The 20,583-nt window shown below is 41.3% G+C and overlaps 1 protein-coding gene across 1 annotated transcript in view; it reads right to left on the reverse strand.

Moving 5' to 3' along the window:
• PHEX (phosphate regulating endopeptidase X-linked) overlaps positions 1 to 20,583 on the reverse strand; it is a 226,607-nt gene that overhangs the window by 105,708 nt on the left and 100,316 nt on the right. The window lies entirely within an intron of this gene.

Raw genomic sequence — 20,583 nt, forward strand, 5'->3', positions numbered from 1 at the left:
TGATAACATTATAAGAAGTGAAATAAGTAAATCAGAAAAAAACAAGAACTACATGATTCCATACATTGGTGGAACATAAAAATGAGACTAAGAGACATGGACAAGAGTGTGGTGGTTACCAGGGGTGGGGGGGGGGGGAGGGAGGACATGGGAGGGAGGGAGGGAGAGGGTTAGGGGGAGGGGGAGGGGCACAGAGAACTAGATAGAGGGTGACGGAGGACAATCTGACTTTGGGCGAGGGGTTTGCAACATAATTTGATGACAAAATAACCTAGACATGTTTTCTTTGACTATATGTACCCTGATTTATTAATGTCATCCCATTACCATTAATAAAAATTTATTAAAAAAAAAAAAACATTAGTGAGTGAATTCATTAACACCTAATGAAAGGCCTGCAACAGAGCAGGTTCTCCATGAAACTGCTCTATATATAGATGGATCTGGAAGGAGTCTCCAAAGGATAAGCAAACAAGCTGAATCCAGTTCCATTTTATGAGCTTGTGAATTTATAACCCAGGAACACAATCATATCAAAAAGCTGACTTATCAAATTATGAATGAGATAGAGGTAGAGACAGTAATTGATATACTGAATGACAGACAAGGTTTTTAATAGTCTTTTGAGAAGCCATTCTAAGTAATTAGTCCTGAATTTGGGGGAAAAGCTTTAAACACAAAATATTTAGCATAGTATTAGCACATCCTAAATACCCAACTGTGGAGAACTGTTTAAGTAATCTCCTGTACAACCACTGAAAGAACATGCAACAACAGTGAAAATTCTTTTATAAAGACCACATAGTAACAGGAGAAATGCTTATAATGTAAATATTAAGAGAAAATAGAATAAAGGAAAAAAATTCATATATACAGCAATACTCAAACCTATGTACAGGGGAAAACAGTCATGAATCAAAATGTTAGCAGTGCTTGTATTTGGGTGACTGTTGTACTTCACTTTCCAGGTTTTCTTTAATGAGCATAGGTCTTTATAACAAAAATAATAAACATGGAAAAAATCAGAAATATAAATTTTTTAAAAGGCCAGAGTCATAAACCAAAATTAAATGGACTTTAATGAAAATAAATATGAAGTTCTGTGATGAAGGTTTTAAAATTTTAAAAAAGGCAAGTTTAGGACTTGAAGCAACAGGACTCAACAACAGTTCCTGTGGAATAACAATTAAAAAATGTAGAAGTTAATTGACTATCAATTTGTTATAAGCCAACAGTGACATGACTGAGGGGAAAAGATAGCCATAATATAAACTTCAGTTTTCTTAATATAACTCATATGCAAAATAAAGGCAGCAATAATATTCCCATTGTGCTGTGTGAGTTGGACTATACTGAGAATACTGTATCAGGCTTTGGACATGACCTTTAAAAAAGATGTTGAGATCCAGAGAGCAGCCAGCAGGACAAGGCGTCAGAACCACAGCACAGAGCACTGGTTCCCACACCTGGACTGCATCAGAATCACCTGGATAGCTTATTAAAGTGCAGATTCCTGACACACAGCCCCCTCAGAGTTTCTGATTCTCTAGATCTGGGTGGGGCCAAGAATTTGCATTTCTAGCTACTGTACTTCCTAGGTGACGCCAATGCGGGAGGCCACACTCACACCTTAAGATCCACAGGCATTGTAGAGAAAAGCAAACACCAGATTGCCAGGGATGGAGTCCTAGCTATTCCACCTACTAGCTGTGTGACCTTGAGCAAGGTTGCTTGCCCTCTCTATGCTTCAGTTTCCTCACCTGTCAACTAGAATGATTTGACTCACCTCATATGGAGTATTATGGCTTTGAAGTAGTTAGTATTTATAATTTATGTAGAATATCCAGCCTGGCATATTGTTAATTAAATAAGAAACACTTAGAAATGCCTCATCTGAAACAGAAAGACATTTAAACATCTTTGAATATTTGAAAGGCTTTTATGTGGGAGACAGATTCTACATGGTTCCTGGGGCAAATGTGGAATCACACAGTGGGAGTGACCAGGAAGGAGCCTTTATCAACAAGGGCTTTTTGCATAGAAAATACAATTAATTGTAACTATTTAGGGTGCCAGGTGGGTACTAGACTTATCAGGGGTATCACTTCATACATTATACAGGGTGGGGCAAAAGTAGGTTTATAGTGTTCCTATGGAAAATAATAATACAAGAATAAACTTTGTTTCACATACAACTATAAAACTACTTTTGCCCCAACCCTGTATAATGGCAGGAAAAAAAACCTGCCATTTTAATATTAAAGGAACACTACTGTAAACAAAATACTTTGTTCTGAATGTAAACTTACAGTGTAAGCATGACATAGTTAAGCTTGTGACGCTAACATTCTGAGATTGTGGTATTGTAGCTGTGAAGAAAATATTTTATCCCTGTTTTCAATTATCCTTATTTTTAACATCTGTTCTGGTACGAGTCTTACCAATTTCCAGATAATGTTTCAAACTAATCAAAATTTTTATAACATTAGAAAATATCTTATTGCTGGAAACAGCAATACCAGCAAAGGGAAGTAGGAAACCAGCCAAACAAGCTTTCCCACAGCACTCAGAGCAGAGTCGCTTAGAAGGAGGGAGCTCTCGGGACTACAGTATGGAATGTTAGGGTCTGAGCTGCAGCGCCCCCACCCACAGGGCTGAGGGCTCCCCGGAGGGTGGGCAGCGGTGGCGGGATACAGAAGCACAGTTCTATTGGCAAGGGCAGAAGCCAGCTGGCCACAACTGAGACCAGGGTATGAACTCAGTCCTGCCCTGTGGGGGCAGAGGGAACACACAAAAGTGGTCAGGCCCAGCTGTGGGCCCACCTGCAATCCTGTCTGTGGGGGAAGGGCAGGAGCCACGGAAGAGGCAGAGATCATTCCTGAGCAAGGGCATGCAGGCAGGCAGCCTCGCCCAGCCCATGGAACCGAGGCTTGCAGCTGACTAGAGCTGGCTCCTCACTCAGGGGTGGGGCGAAAGCCCAGAACAGGTGGAGTCCCTTGACTGACAGCAGATGCACAGCCATGCCCTGCCAGCGGAGCCAAGGCTTGCAGCTCACCCGAGTGGGCTCCTCATGTGGGGGCAGGGCAAAAGCCCAGAAACAGGTGGAGACCCATAGCTGAGCAAAAGTGCTCACCCCTGCCTGCGGTGCCAAGGCTTGCGCTTGGGCGCTGCGCATTACCTCACCCATGGGGGCGGGGCAAATGCCGAGGCGGCAGAGGTTTGTAGACCTGGGCACATGATCACAGCCCCTCCAGTGGAGGAGAGCCAGAAACCACAGTGACCGCCCCAACAGCCTGGCACCGGCAATGCCCATACCTGAATGCCCTAGGCAGCAGTGGGCAGAGGGGGTGGCAGGCCTGCAGACAGACCATACCTAGGGAACACAGAGGCCACACCCATTGGACTCCAGTGGCCAAAACCTTCTTATACACAAACAAAAATGAGAAGGCAGAGAAATGCAACACAAATGAATCAAGAAAAATCCCCAGAAAAGTACTTGAATGAGTCAGATATAACCAAATTACCAGATGCAGAGTTTAAAATAATGATTGTTAGGATGCTCAAAGATCTTAGAACAATAGATGGATATAACAAACACCTAAATGAAGACATAGTAAGTATAAAAAAGGAAACTGAAATAATACAACAGAATCAGTCAGAAATGACAAATACAATATCAGAAATGAGGACCACAATAGAAGGAATTAAAAGCAGGATGGATGAAGCCAAGGGTCGAATCAGCGAGTTAGAGGAAAAGATAAATGAAGGCATGGAAGCAGAGCAGAAAAAAGAAAAGAGACTCAGAAAGTCTGAGGAGGCCCTGGCCAGTCGGCTCAGTGGTAGAGCGTCGGCCTGGCATGCAGGAGTCCCGGGTTTGATTCCCGGCCAGGGCACACAGGAGAAGTGCCCATCTGCTTCTCCACCCCTCCCCCTCTCCTTCCTCTCTCTCTCTTCCTCTCCCACAGCCAAGGCTCCATTGGAGCAAAAAATTGGCCCAGGCACTGAGGATGGCTCCATGGCCTCTGCCTCAGATGCTAGAATGGCTCTGGTTGCAACAGAGCAATGTCCCAGATGGGCAGAACATCGCCCCCTGGTGGGCATGCTGGGTGAATCCCAGCATGCGGGAGTCTGTCTGACTACCTCCCCATATCCAACTTCAGAAAAATACAAAAAAAAAAGTCTGAGGAAACTCTAAGAGAGCTTTGTGACAACATGAAGAGAAATAACATCTGCATCATAGGGGTTCCTGAAGAAGAAGAGAAAGAACAAGGGATGGAGACTTTTTTCAATCATATCATAGCTGAAAACTTCCCTAAATTAGTGCAGGAAAAACTATCACAAATTGAAGAAGAACGCAGAACTCCATTAAAGAGAAACCCAAAGAAATCTACATCAAATCTACAAACATCACAATGAAAATACCAAAGCTAAATGATAAAGACAAAATATTAAAAGCTGCTAGAGAAAAAAAGACTATCACTTACAAAGGAGCCCCCATAAGGGTGACTTCCAACTTCTCAACAGAAACACTTGAGGCCAGAAGGGAATGGCAAAAACTATTCAAAGTAATGCAGAACAAGAGCCTACAACCAAGACTACTTTATCCAGCAAGGCTATCAGTTAAAATTGAAGGAGAGGCCCTGGCCGGTTGGCTCAGCGGAAGAGCGTCGGCCTAGCGTGCGGAGGACCTGGGTTCGATTCCCGGCCAGGGCACACAGGAGAAGCGCCCATTTGCTTCTCCACTCCTCCGCCGTGCTTTCCTCTCTGTCTCTCTCTTCCCCTCCCGCAGCCAAGGCTCCATTGGAGCAGAGATGGCCCGGGCGCTGGGCATGGCTCTGTGGCCTCTGCCTCAGGTGCTAGAGTGGCTCTGGTCGCAATATGGCGACGCCCAGGATGGGCAGAGCATCGCCCCCTGGGGGGCAGAGCACCGCCCCTGGTGGGCGTGCCGGGTGGATCCCGGTCGGGCGCATGCGGGAGTCTGTCTGACTGTCTCTCCCTGTTTCCAGGTTCAGAAAAATGAAAAAAAAAAAAAAAATTGAAGGAGAAATAAAAAGTTTTTCAGACCAAAAAAAAAAAAAAAACAAAACTCAAGGAATTCACTACAACCAAACCAGAGCTGCAAGAAATGCTAAGGGGCCTGCTGTAAACAGATCAAAGGGGTAAAAGAATATAGCAAAAGAGGAATACAGTTTTAAGAATAAAATGGCAATAAACAACTACATATCAATAATAACCTTAAATGTAAATGGATTAAATGATCCAATCAAAAGACATACAGTAGCTGTGTGGATAAGAAAACAGGACCCATACAAACAAGAGATATATCTCAAAACAAATGATACACATAGGCTGAAGGTAAAAGGATGGAAAAAATATTTCATGCAAACAGTAATGAAAAAACAGCTGGGGTAGCAATACTTATATCAGACAAAATGGACTTTAAAATAAAGGCTATAGTAAGAGATAAAGAAGGTCACTACATAATGATAAAGGGAGCAATCCAACAGGAAGATATAACCGTTATAAATAACTACGCACCTAATATAGGAGCACCCAAATATATAAAGCAGACTTTGGTGGATATAAAAGGCGAGATCAACAGCAATACTATAATTGTAGGGGATTTCAATACCCCACTAACATCACTAGATAGATCCTCAAGAAAGAAAATTAACAAAGAAACAGCAGACTTAAAGGACATATTAGATCAACTCGATTTAATAGATATCTTCAGAACCTTTCACCCTAAAGCAACAGAATATACATTCTTTTCAAGTGCTCATGGTACATTCTCAAGAGTAGACCACATGTTAGGGCACAAAAGCAGTCTCAACAAATTTAAGAAGACTGAAATCATATCAAGCATTTTCTCTTGATCACAATGGCATGAAACTAGAAATCAACCACAACAGAAAAACTGAAAAATACTCAAACACTTGGAAACTAAATAGCATGTTATTAAATAACAAATGAGTTAACAATGAGATCAAAGAAGAAATTAAAAAATTTCTAGAAACAAATGATAATGAGCATATATCAACTCAAAATTTATGGGACACGGCAAAAGCTTTCTGAGAAGGAAGTTCATAGAATTACAGGCATACCTTAAGAAGCTAGAAAAAGCTCAAATAAACAACTTGACCTTGCATCTAAAAGAACTAGAAAAAGAACAGCAAGTAAAGCCCAGAGCTAGTAGAAGGAAGGAAATAATAAAGATCAGAGAGGAAATAAATGACATAGAGGCTAAAGAAACAATACAGAGGATCAATGAAACTAGGAGCTGGTTTTTTAAAAAGGTAAACAAGATTGATGAACCTTTAACCAGACTCAGCAAGAAAAAAAAGAGAGAAGACTCAAAATTAGAAAAGAGAGTGGAGAAATAACTGACACAACAAAAATACAAAATATTGTAAGAAAATACTATGAAGAACTGTATGCCAAAAAATTAGATAACCTAGATGAAATGACAAATTCCTTGAAACATATAATCTTCCCAAAATCAATCTGGAAGAATCAGAAAACCTAAACAGACCAATTACAGCAAATGAGATTGAACCAGTTATCAAAAACTCCCAACAAAGAAAAGTCCTGGGCCTGGTGGCTTCACAAGTGAATTCTACCAAATATTCAAAGAAGAACTAACTCCTATCCTTTTCAAGCTATTTCAAAAAATTCAAGAGGAAGGAAGACTTCCAAGCTCCTTTTATGAGACAAGTATAATTCTGATTCCAAAACCAGGCAAAGACAAAGAAAATTATAAGCCAATATCCCTGATGAATTTAGATGCTAAAATCCTCAACAAAATATTAGCAAACCAGATCCAGCAATATATGAAGAAAATCATACATCATGATCAAGTGGGATTTATTCTGGGGAGGCAAGGCTGGTACAATATTCGCAAATCAATCAATGTGATTCATCACATAAACAAAAGGAAGGAGAAAAACCACATGATAATTTTGATGGATGCAGAAAAGGCATTTTATTTTTTTTTTAATAAATTTTTATTAATGGTAATGGGATGACATTAATAAATCAGGGTACATATATTCAAAGAAAACATGTCTAGGTCATTTTGTCATCAAATTATGTTGCAAACCCCTCGCCCAAAGTCAGATTGTCCTCCGTCACCCTCTATCTAGTTCTCTGTGCCCCTCCCCCTCCCCTTAACTCTCTCCCTCCCTCCCTCCCATGTCCTCCCTCCCCCCCCACCCTTGGTAACCACCACACTCTTGTCCATGTCTCTTAGTCTCATTTTTATGTTCCACCAATGTATGGAATCATGTAGTTCTTGTTTTTTTTCTGATTTACTTATTTCACTCCTTATAATGTTATCAAGATCCCACCATTTTGCTGTAAATGATCTGATGTCATCATTTCTTATGGCTGAGTAGTATTCCATAGTGTATATGTGCCACATCTTCTTTATCCAGTCTTCTATTGAAGGGCTTTTTGGTTGTTTCCATGTCTTGGTCACTGTGAACAGTGCTGCAATGAACATGGGGCTACATGTGTCTTCACGTATCAATGTTTCTGAGGTTTTGGGGTATATACCCAGTAGAGGGATTGCTGGATCATAAGGTAGTTCTATTTGCAGTTTTTTGAGGAACCACCATACTTTCCTCCATAATGGTTGTACTACTTTACAGTCCCACCAACAGTGAATGAGGGTTCCTTTTTCTCCACAGCCTCTCCAACATTTGCTATTACCCGTCTTGTTGATAATAGCTAATCTAACAGGAGTGAGGTGGTATCTCATTGTAGTTTTGATTTGCATTTCTCTAATAACTAATGAAGCTGAGCATCAGAAAAGGCATTTGATAAAATCCAGCACCCATTCATGATTAAAACTCTCAGCAAAGTGGGAATACAGGGAACATACCTCAACATGATAAAGGCCATCTCTGACAGGCCCACAGCCAACATCATACTCAATGGGCAAAAATTAAAAGCAATCCCCTTAAGATCAGGAACAATGCAGGGGTGCCCCATTTCACCACTCTTATTCAACATAGTTCTTGAAGTCCTAGCTACAGCAATCAGACAAGAAGAAGAAATAAAAGGCATCCAAATTGGAAAAGAAGAAAACTATCATTATTTGCAGATGATATGATGTTGTATATAGAAAACCCTAAAGTTTCAGTCAAAAAGCTACTGGATCTGATAAATGAATTCAGCAAGGTGGCAGGATATAAAATTAATACTCAGAAATCAGAGGCATTTTTATACAACAACAATGAACTGTCAGAAAGAGAAATTAAGGAAACAATCCCCTTCACTATTGCAACAAAAAAATAAAGTACCTAGGAGTAAATTTAACCAAGGAGATTAAAGACTTGTACTCAGAAAATTATAAAACATTGATAAAAGAAATCAAAGAAGATACAAACAAATGGAAGCATATACCGTGCTCATGGTTAGGAAGAATAAACATCATTAAAATGTGTATATTACCCAAAGCAATTTATAAATTCAATGCAATACCAATTAAAATACCAATGACATACTTCAAAGATATAGAAAAAATATTCTAAAAATTTATACTGAACCAAAAAGAAACATGAATAGCCTCAGCAATCTTGAAAAATAAGAATAAAGTGGGAGGTATTACACTTTCTGATATCAAGTTATACTACAATGCCATTGTACTCAAAACAGACTGGTGCTGGCATAAGAACAGGCACATAGATTAATGGAACAGAACAGAGAACCCAGAAATAAACCAGCATCTTTATGGACAACTGATATGACAAAGGAGGTAAGAGCATAAAATGGAGTAAAGACAGCCTCTTTAATAAATGGTATTGGGAAAATTGGACATCTACCTGCAAAAAAGTGAAACTAGACCACCAACTTACACCATTCACAAAAATAAACTCAAAATGGATAAAAGACTTAAATGTAAGCCGTGAAACCATAAGCATCTTAGAAGAAAATGTAGGCAGTAAGCTCTCCGACATCTATTGCAGCAATATATTTGCCGACTTATGTCCACAGGCAAGTGAAATAAATGACAGGATAAATAAATGGGACTATATCAAACTAAAAAGATTTTTCACAGCTAAACACAATAAGAATAGAATAAAAAGACAAACTATACAATGGGAGAACATATTTGACAATACATCTGATAAGGGGTTAATAACCAAAATTTATAAAGAACTTGTAAAACTCAATACCAGGAAGACAATCCAATCAAAAAATGGGCAGAAGAAATGAATAGACACTTCTCCAAAGAGGACATACAGATGGTCAATAGGCATATGAAAAAATGCTCAACATCACTAGTCATTAGAGAAAAGCAAATTAAAACCACAATGAGATATCACCTCACACCAGTCAGAATGGCGCTCATCAACAAAACAACACAGAATAAGTGCTGGCGAGGATGTGGAGAAAAGGGAACCCTCCTGCACTGCTGGCAGGAATGTAGACTTGGAGCAGCCACTGTGGAAAACAGTATGGAGATTCCTCAAAAAAATTAAAAATCGAACTGCCTTTTGACCCAGCTATCCCACTTTTAGGAATATACCCCAAGAACCCCATAGCACTGTTTCAAAAGGAGAAATGCACCCCCATGTTTATGGCAGCATTGTTCACAGTAGTGAAGATCTGGAAACAGCCCAAGTGTCCGTCAGTGGACGATTGGATTAAAAAGCTATGGTATATATATATTATGGAATACTACTCAGCCATAAGAAATGATGACATTGGATCATTTACAACAACATAGATGGACCTTGATAACATTATACTGAGTGAAATAAGTAAATTAGAAAAAACTAAGAACTACATGATTCCATACATAGGTGGGACATAAAAATGAGACTCAGAGACATGGACAAGAGGGTAGTGGTTACGGGGTGGGAGGGAAGGGGCACAAAGAAAACCAGATAGAAGGTGACGGAAGACAATTTGACTTTGGGTGATGGGTATGCAACATAATCAAATGTGAAAATAATCTGGAGATGTTTTCTCTGAACATATGTACCCTGATTTATCGATGTCACCCCATTAAAATTAATAATAATTAAAAAAAGTTTTCCACCTTCAGATACAAGCTTTTAACATTATCCCTGAGCTCTTTCATAAACCAATTCATTTTTTTATAGATGAAAAAACTTTGATGGACCTGGAGATTATGGTAAATTAAATAAGCCAGGCAGAGAAAGAGCAATACCATATGATCTCACTTACATGTGGAATCTAATGAACACAGTGAACTGAGGAATGGAACAGAGGCAGAGGCGGGGTCACAGGGAGCAGAGGGACAGCTGTCAGAGGGAAGGGGCTGAGGAGATGGGATCAGAGAAGGTGAAGGGATTAGTGAGATTATATATACATAACACAGAGATACAGAGAACAGGACAGCAAGTCCCAGAGGGAAGGGGGCAGAGAGTTAGGAGGAGGGGGACGAACCTGAGGTCATAAAGGTTAAGAAAGGCACAACAAGAAGGAGGCACAGAACCTCACTTTTTGGCACTCTCCCTTAGGCTAGTTCCTGTGACCAGATCCTAGAACAGCAGGAATCTGGTAATGGTAGCCTCTCCTACTCCAAGAGAGGAAATACCTCAGGAAATGAGAAAAAGCATTCCTATCTTAAACACGGGTTAATCTTGGAGAAGGTGTAGAATAATTAATTTTTTTATTATTTAAGTCCTACTTACATATTCATGAATTGCCTTTTAGAAATTAAGTTGTTATTGGTACCCTCAACAGAAGTAAATTAAATCATGGAATGGGATTTATGACAATTCACTTTGCATCCATGTTTTTTATTGATTTATTACTTTTTGGGGTTTTTTTAATTTAATAGTTGAGGAAAATTCTGTTTAGTGATTAGAAAAATTAAATTTTAGAATTATTTGATCCTCAGTGGTTTTTACTAGTGTATTATCACATATATTCAAAACAGGTTGCATATTTCTTGAGATCTTAAATTCTACAGTGCATGCTACTTATGTTAAATATATTCTTAGAAATCAAAGATTACAAATCCAGTTCATAGGGTCATATAGTTTTAGAAAATAAAAATACAGAATGAGGCAAATGTAGGTTTACAGTTGTGAATATATGAAAGAGTTTATTCTCGTATTATTATTTATTAATGATTGTATTACGTTTTTAAATTTTTACTTATTAGATTTTAGGGAGAGAGAGAAAGAAGAGGAGAAGCAAGAAACATCAACTCATAATAGTTGCTTCTTGTATGCTTCTTGTATGTGCCTTAACTAGGCAAGCCCAGAGGTTTGAACTGGCGACTTCAGCATTCCAGGTCGATGCTTTATCCACTGTGCACCACCACAGGTCAGGCTGATTGTATTATTTCCCATATGATCAACTGTAAACTTCTTTTTGCCTCACCCTGTGTAATTGTCTAACCAGTACACTGGGCTACTGAAACTAAAAGAGAAAAAGGTAGCATAAACTCTTCTTGAACTTATTGCATATTAGAATACTAAGGACTCTGAACAGCCAAGAAGAAAAAACAAAACAATTTATCTTTATTTTAAACAATGTTTTTCAAACTTCTTTGCCCATGAATCTTTTAATGGTGTAACAGCTATACTGCTCATAAACATTAGGGGATATTTTCCAGCTTCATGTTCATTTCGAAATCTCCCCTAATGTTGTGAGCAGTATATTAATAATGTCAGTAATTCAGGACCTGTGGAACCCATTTTTAGGAATGTGACCTTTGTTAAGTATCTATCACTGTCCAGGATCTTAGTGATCCAGAGTTAACCCAACTCAACAATGTTCACTGCGTAAACTCACACACACTGAAGCTGAATAAGCTGCAATGATAAAGATTTGCCTAAAGAAAGCAACACACTATCTATCTGGTTATTTCTTTTGCATTTTACACTAATAACTACAAAAACTGCAGTTACAATGGCCGGGCCTCTCTTCAAGCTGTTCTAAATACTTCATAGACATACACATATATGAAATATATAAATTGAATGAGTCAATAAAAAAGGAAAGCAACGTGCATGCATAATTTTATATTATGTAAGTTATACCTCAATAAAGCCTTTTGAAAGAAAAAAAGAGAAGCCGGGAAATTCCACACGGAGCTGCTTTGGCACCTGTTTATCAGTGGGCTGGTGCGTGTGAGTCTGTTTCTTTACACGAACGCTCCTCTCTCCATTGCTCTATTGTTCTAGCCCTGTAGTATATACCTTGAGGTCAGGGAAATCCCAAGGTTTCTTGTCTTTTGTTTCTTTTCTTTTTTGGAGTTATTGTTGCTGTTCTAGGTTCTCTGAATTTCTCTATAAATTTTAGAAGCATCTTTTTTAACACAAAACCACCTGCTGGAATTTTATTTTGACTGCGTTGAAGCTATAGATCAATTTTGGGGACAATCTATATTTTGGCATTATTGAGGCTTTGAATCTATGAGGATTAAACGTTTCATTCCATTTATTTAAATTTTAAAAAATTACTCTAAGCAGTATTTTCTAGTTTTTTTAAGATTTTATTTATTCATTTTAGAGAAGGGGGGAGAGAAAGAGAGAGAGAAGGGAGAGAGAAGAAGGAGGAGGAGCAGGAAGCATCAACTCCCATATGTACATTGACTGGGCAAGTTCAGGGTTTCGAACCGGCGACCTCAGCATTCCAGGTCGATGCTTTATCCACTGCACCACCACAGGTCAGGCAATATTTTCTAGTTTTGATATATAGGCTCAATGCCTTCTGTCCCTTTAGTCAAAGTTATCTTTATTTCACACGTTTTGATGGTATTTTAATTTCTAATTGATTGATTTTTATTACATAAAAATACAATTGAGTTTGCATAGTGACAAAAAGAAGGGCGTTCTGATAGATGGAGCAGTAATGGAACAGGTAGCTGGCTGGGTTCCGAGTGTCCCGATCCTCACTCGGGACACTCCCCTGCGAAAATGGTGAAAAGGGATTCCTATAAGGGATAAGACAAAGTAGTCACTGAATAAATGTTAGCTACTTCTAACATTTATTGGAGTGCATAGTCTTGGAGTGCAGGAATTTTCACCTGTAATCACCTAGTTTAAGTGTTACCATAGGCCAACAGCACCACAGAAAAGTTGTCAGAAATGCAAATTCCTGGGGCCCAACACAGAGCAATTGACTCAGAAACTCTGGGTATGGGGCCTGGTAATCTGTGTTTTAACAAGTCCTCCAGGTGGTGCTGATGCACCTGAAATGTGAGAACAAATGACCTACAACATCACCCAAAGCAATATTCCCATGAGGCTCCAGAACACTGAAACACAACTAAACCCACTCCAATAAGGTATCAGGTATAATGTGTCTTCAATGAGTATATGCATTAAGTCCTACTTATACTAAATGTTTCTTTTGTGTTTAAGATACAGGGTGGGGCAAAAACACGTTTACAGTTGTTCATAAAAAAATAATACAAGAATAAACTGTTTCACATACTCACAACTGTAAACCCACTTTTGCCCCCACCCTGCATATATCACAAAGATAATGCTGCATTTGTTCAAAAACAGAAAATCCAAAATCCAGAGAAAAGCACCATGTCCCCCACCACCCTCATGATAGGGCTGCTCACTATTAAGTACCCTGCAGGGGTCGGGTGAGGGGACACCGTGAGGGCAAGGGCAGTGTTCTGACGTGGAACATCAGAGCACTGGAAGGATGAAAGAGACCTCAAAGACCATGGTATTGAGTCACCTGCTTCCTACCCAGAGGAAAACACACATGGAACCTCACTTCCCATCTCCCACCTCTTACCGAACAGTGTAGCCAAAGCATCTTCTCTCCCACAGGACAGCAGTTTGAAGGAAACAGCTGAACACACTTGGGGAGCCTTTCTCATGCTTCCAGTGCTCTTCAGAGTACTGTAGGCATATTAACTCCTTATAATAAATCTCTGAGGTAAGAACTAATCTCCCCATTTTACAGATGTGAAAACTGAGGGTCAGAGAGGTTAAGTCAATTCCAAAGGGTCATACAGCTAATATGGGGTAGATATAGGCTCTTGGCCTAGGCTGTCTTGCTCCAGAGTCTGTACAATTAACCTCTATACTGTACTTCCCATTGAGGAAAGTGAGGGAGAGGAGATACAGGCCACTAACATGGCCTGTGTGTGCACGCAAGAGAGACACAGAGCCAGGAAGATAGAGTCAGAGGGTGCCAGCAAGTTCAGGATGCTGACGCATGTGAGCCAGGGATCTGGGGGACATGAAGAAAAATCCCGAAAGGTGGTTTACATGCTGTTCTGTCAGTCCCCGGGTGTCCCTGGGTAATCACTGGAGTGAAGTCAGGGACCGGGTGACTGCTTTCTTGAGCAGTAATGCAAACAAGCTTCACTCTGTACCAGGGAAGGGCAGGAGACAGTCTTACAAAGCCTTTCCTTTGCTCTCCTTCTACAAACAATTGAGGAGTAGGTGAGATGAAGCGGGAGTGAAGTTACCAAGGGAAAGTAACAGGTGGATGCAATCTCTGGGACACTTAGGAAGGAAGAGTCAGAGGCATCCTTGCCTACAGGCTGGCTGCAGGGTCATGGGCAGTGATGCATGGGATGGGTGGTGATGCGCAGGATGGATGGTGATGCGCAGTGATGCACAGTGATGCATGGTGATGCATGGGATGCGTGGGATGCGCGGGATGGGTGGTGATGCGCGGTGATGTGCGGTGATGTGCGGTGATGCGCGGGATGCGCAGCAAATCAGGCGTGCCCCGAGAAAGGAACTCCAACACAGCATGCTTGGGCTCCTTAGAACAGCGGTTCTCAACCTGTGGGTCTCGACCCTGGTGGGGGTCGAATGACCAAAACACAGGGATCGCCTAAAGCCATCGGAAATTCCGATGGCTTTAGCCGCTGAGAAGCCGCTCTACCGTCTGCAGCAGCACTATTCAGCTTGAACGCACGCCATTATGGACCTGCATTCCAAACTGAATGCCTGCAGTCATGCGCAGACGTGATTGCATCATCTGTCTGGGGCCTAAGGGGCGGGGGACGCTCCACAGTCCATAGCAGTGCATTACGTGTGTTCGGCGCTTGCCGACGTCATCAGTGGGTGGGTGCAGCAAGCGCCGGAGGACAGAAGCCTAGGAGGCAGAGAGGCAAAAGGCCGAGAGCCAAGAGAGCCAAGAGACAGCCTGCTGGTGTAAAAAAGGTTAATGTAAAAACAGTACAAACACTATACACATAATACTGTGTGTAAGTGTAAGGTGCTTTGTGTGTAATCACTACAGAGTACACAAAGCAGTTTACACTTACACAAAGCACCATACATTTACACAGTGTGAACTACATCGGTCTTATACTATAAGATGTAGTTTACACTGTTCCCCAATGTATAATTATCTCCCATATCTCCCACTATTTCCTCATATTCTGAATGAGGAAACTGCTGAAATCAGCGGTTTCTGGCATTGAATCCGCCTCCTATTGATTTCATTGGGAGTGCGGCAGATTTTGTGGAAGAGAGCTCCCGAGAATCTCGGGTTACCACACAATCCGCCACAGCCTCCTTTTGATTTCAATAAGAGGCGGAGAAATGACAGTTTCCGACACATTTCTTCCTCTCCTATTCAAGTCAATGGGAGGCCGCAGCAGATTCTGCTCAAATATAGAGCATGTTGCTTAATTTTTTCTATATTAGAACTTTTCCTAGAGCAGAAAAACTCCAAAGGTGGAATCTGCCACCCCCAATAGACTGAAAGAGACCTCACACTGAGGAATCTGCTGTGCGAATTCTGCAGTGTAAAAGATCTGCCTCCTATAGAAGTCTATTGGGGGTGGCGGATTCCACCTTTGGAGTTTTTCTGCTCTAGGAAAAGTTCTAGCGTGGAAAAAGTGAAGCAACATGCTCTATATTTGAGCGGAATCTGCTGCGGCCTCCCATTGACTTGAATAGGAGAGGAAGAAATGTGTCAGAACTGCATTTCTGCCGTACAGGGGATCTCTCTTCTGCGGAATCCACGGGTCTCCCATTGAAGTAAATGAGATGTGGATTCTACCGCAGAAACCACTGCTTTATAGTGTGAAAGAGCCCTGAAAGATACCATGCTGTGCAGAAACTGCACTGTATCCTATGATGTAGTTCACACTGTTCTATATAGAAAACTTGCCACTAATCTGGAAAAAACAGATCCATTAGTTAAGCAGCTATTTACGGAATGGTAGCCCCAATACACTAGGTAAGGAGATCCATTAGTAATAAATATTTCTCAATATATAATTAAATATTGTTTTTGTGATTAATCACTATGTTTAAATTATGTTTGATTTGTAGCAATGAGAATACATATGCATATCAGGTATTTACATTCCAAATCATAACTGTAGCAAAATTACAGTTATGAAGTAGCCACCAAATTATTTTTTGGTTTGGGGGTCACCGCAACATGAAGAACTGTATTGCAGGGTCACGGCATTAGAAAGGTTGAGAACCACTGCCTTAGAAGATCCCTTCCCTAGACTCCCAGGACCTCATTGTGTCTCCATCACATTAACATCCTCCCCTCTGCCTGCTATCTGCATCACTGCTGTGCCCCCTGGGAGTGTGAAAACCCCTGCAGGGAAGGGACTACAGCTGATCACCTCTGAATCTGCAGCTTCTGGTCCATCCTCAGCTCTGGAACTGTCTGTGGAATTGAATTTGCTAAAGTCATACTGGCATCCAGATGCAGTTTGATGTGTTATCTATCACACCTTAAGGTGAGGAAGAGCAGGAAGAGCACATATCCCAGGAACTGTGTCCTAGTTGGGGAGCCCCCAGTGGTAGACCCTGAGAAAAAGATACACGTGCAAGCAGTTCATTAGGGAGGTGGAAGAAACACCAAAGACCAGTAGGAGACTGGGAAAGTGAGTGGAGAAAGGCCAGGTATCTTTCTGAGCCAGCTGCCAGTGTGGGCAGTTAGAGCTTACTCCACTGGGGAAACTCTGGGTAAAACATACACTAAAAGAGGAGGGGCTGGGGCACATACATGACAAACCCCATCGATCACCACTGGGTGTGTGCATTCCCCAGACCTTTGGCCCTTTGAGTGGCATAGCAGACCCCAGCAGGAAGAGAAAGCTCTTGGGCAGAGTGCAGGTCTTGGCAGCTAGAAGTCAGACAAGTGCGTAATGAGATGGCAATGGCAATGCAGGGGCCTTCAAACCTGAGTGGGCATCAGAATCTCCCAAAGAGCTTGTTAATACACAGACACCCATAGATCAACAGGCCAGTGGAGAGGCCCAAGAATCTGCATCTCTAACAAGTTCCCAGGTGAAGCTGCTGCCAGTCTAGAAGCACACCTTGAAAACCACTGGGCTGAGGATGTGGGCAGGGTGCCAACACAGTTGGCACAGACTGGTACTTGTGGGTAATCTAAAACCTAGGATTGGGAAGAGCTTAAAGATGAAGGAAACCAGAATGTCACCCCAAAATATGTCCTTTTGTCATAAAAATTATTTTGATCTGAAGGCAACTAAGAAGCAGCAAATACAAGTAAAGCTCCCTACCCTCCTCCAATTTGACTCAAGGCAGGACATAGATTTTCAAAATTGCCCCTCCTCTCCTTTCTATCAGGAAAGACAAAAGTGAACCACTGGAGACAACTTTAGACCCTAACAGCCAGGAGATAGCACCAGATAGTGAAATGACAAATTTTACTAACTAGCTCATACCTACCATTACTTTCCCACAACTGCCACACTTGGAAGTTGAAAACTGCTTTCCTTTGGCTTGTCATTTCTCTACAAATTAATAGTTCTTTGTGTAAGATACCACATAAGCCCGAGTTCTAAGCCACCTCTTTGAGTTACTCATTTCTCTAAGTTTCTCTAAAGGATGTATGAGATATACACATTAATAAATTTCTGCTTGTTTTTCTCTTGTTGACCTACCTTTTGTTACATGAGCCTCAGTCAAAAACTTAGAAGGGTAGAAGGAAAGATTATTTTTCCTCTCCAACAGTGACAAAGTGAAAGAGGTAAGATACACTTTCATTTGCACTCTCTATAAGAAAATTCTTCCCACCTCACCAAAGCCTATATTCTTCCCACCTCACCCAGGGGCCACATGCCTGTGGAGATGACCATGCAGCAGGAACACTTGTACCTATTGTGGTCAAAGTTAAGGCCACTGACAGCATCCTGAAGCTATAGCCTCCCTAGGAGTTACATCTGGGTCTTTTTCTCTGAGGATGGCCTGGCAAGCATAGGCCCCAGGGGAAAAGAGTACAAACAAGTTTTCTAAAAGTATCCAGCTTTTGGCTACAGAATCAAATCCAGCTGGTGACCAACTGAGTTCAGAAAGCTGCTCCTCTTGATCTGACACAGAGTTTGCCAGCAAAAGCCCTGTTCCAACTGCCAGGACAGTGGAAGGCAGTGCTGCATCCTTTCCTGCCAGGCCTCAGAACCATTACAGAGTGACCTTGAGAACCTCACGCTCTATTCTGGAAAATGTAAATCTTTCAGAAGATACCCCCTAAAATCATCTGTTATCACCCTACACTCATTCAACATTATGATAACCAAAAATATAACAGGCTTCTTGTCCTTTGCTGCTTGTGTACAATAACAGCACATGCTGACAGGGAACACAGAATCCTAAATAAAAAATGATGCTTATTTCACCATACTAATTTTCCAGTTGAAACCTACATTGTCGGTTTCACAGCACAAAACCACTGGTGACCCCTTAAGAGATGAGAGGGAAGGGCAGGGAGACAGAGATAACAAATTTATCCTTCATGGGAAAAGAGGCATCCTCATTAATCTTTTACAATGATCACCCCTAGCAAAGAGCAGGACAAAGCCACATCCTCATGCTTCCATTTTAAGACATAGGCCACTACCACAAAAGCCAAGGGGTTATGCTTCAGACCACTGAAGGTACCTGGATCCTCCCAGTTCAGGAGACCAGTCACTAGGGAATGATGAGGTCAATACCCCTTAGGAGGCACTATAATTAGCTGCAGTCCAGAGCTGAATGGTAAGGGAAAGAAAAGCTTCTCCCCCTTGCAAATCGCAACATTTTTTTCGAGCTTTCCCAATGGGTTGCCAAGTGACTCAGCATTAGCTGGTGTGGGCACTATTATTGATGAGAAATCTTCCGCCTGGTTGATATACCGCATGCAACACATGCCCAAAGAACAGTGCCAAGTCATACCAGAAAGAGCAGAATTATTCACCTCTACTTTAAATGTAGGCAAATCCTGTCTTAATGCAGGGGCTACTCAGTATCAAAAATGACAAAGCCCTAAGATCCTCAGAGTTCCTTCTAAGAGTCAAGGAATTATTAGGCAGAGCCTCTCCTTTCTTGTTGACTATTAAAAGGCAATCAAATCGAGGACAGCAGAAAAAAAAGGGCAAGAAAAAATTAATTTTTCAAAAACAACCCTAGAGCAGAAAGCTGCATAAAGCCTTCAGCTTTCTACACGCTGTCTTTGTAAGTACTACGAGCTCCACCCAGAGGTCATTTCTAGAACTCCATGTTAATTTAATTTTGGGGGAAAAAATCTGCATCTCCTGGGGTCCAACGCTTGACCTGCCTTAGAGAACTGCTGGAAATTCCTAGACAACATTCCCTCTTTCTTGTTTTGCATTAAAGGAACTGCTGTGAACCATGAAATACAAAATAGACTCAGGGAACTGGATGAGATCCAGTAGGACAATTGCCTTTGATATCTCCACTCTGGGCAGGTTAAACTCACCTCAAAGACAGCCCGGAGTGTTCAAAAAATATAACAGGTCCTCACTTTATTTCACTTCACAAACGTCACTTCGTTATAACATTGATGAGATGCCGTAGGAAATTAACTCATTTATATCAACTAGCCTGTGGTAAAAGTGGTTTCATTACACATCATTTTGCTTAAAGGTGTAGAACCTATAGATGACTACGTGGGGACTTGCTGTATTTTCAGAAGAAAAACTGAGGGTTCTCAGTGAAATACAATGTGAAGATAGAGAGCAACTAGGGGGAGCAAACAGGAATATGTCTAATATGAAAACTGAGAATAATCCTCCTTAATAGTCCATTGGTCGTTTGCCTAGAAGGCCTAACGGTGAGGCCCCCAACTCCCTTATGCAACTCAGAACTCCTCGAAGCAATCAGCAGCCATGCTGCACAAGTAACTGACTGCAGTCCCAGAACTGCCCCGTGGGAGTCCATCCATTCCCAACACGCACACTCCCCCAACCCCTCCACCCCACCCTCCACACCGATGATGCTCGGTCCACAAAAGGTCACGCTAGGATCAAGAGCCCCCAATGCACTGAGCTGTCAGCTACTCCGTGGAAGACACATTCTGTTGCAACATCACAAGCTAGCCCGACAAATAAATAAAGACTTCAAAAATAAATAAATAAATAAATAACAGTATGTTGGTGCTGAAAGTTTCTTCTGCCATCTGGAAAGTTTCTCATCACAGCCTGTGTGTTCCTGCCTTCGTCAGCCTGCACCTTACATGACTTATGACAAATCCAACTTGCCCTTTGTCTCCCTTGAATACCCGCAACCCCTCGCCATCCAATTCTTTCTTCACTGTAAACACTGAACAGCCTTTTCCTGTCTAATGGCAAAAATATCTATGGTAATGTTTGTCCATCGCGAGACTATAAAGCTCTAGAAA

Source organism: Saccopteryx bilineata, chromosome X (genome assembly GCF_036850765.1).
Source record: "Saccopteryx bilineata isolate mSacBil1 chromosome X, mSacBil1_pri_phased_curated, whole genome shotgun sequence".
In the NCBI taxonomy this organism is placed as follows: Eukaryota; Metazoa; Chordata; class Mammalia; order Chiroptera; family Emballonuridae; genus Saccopteryx; species Saccopteryx bilineata.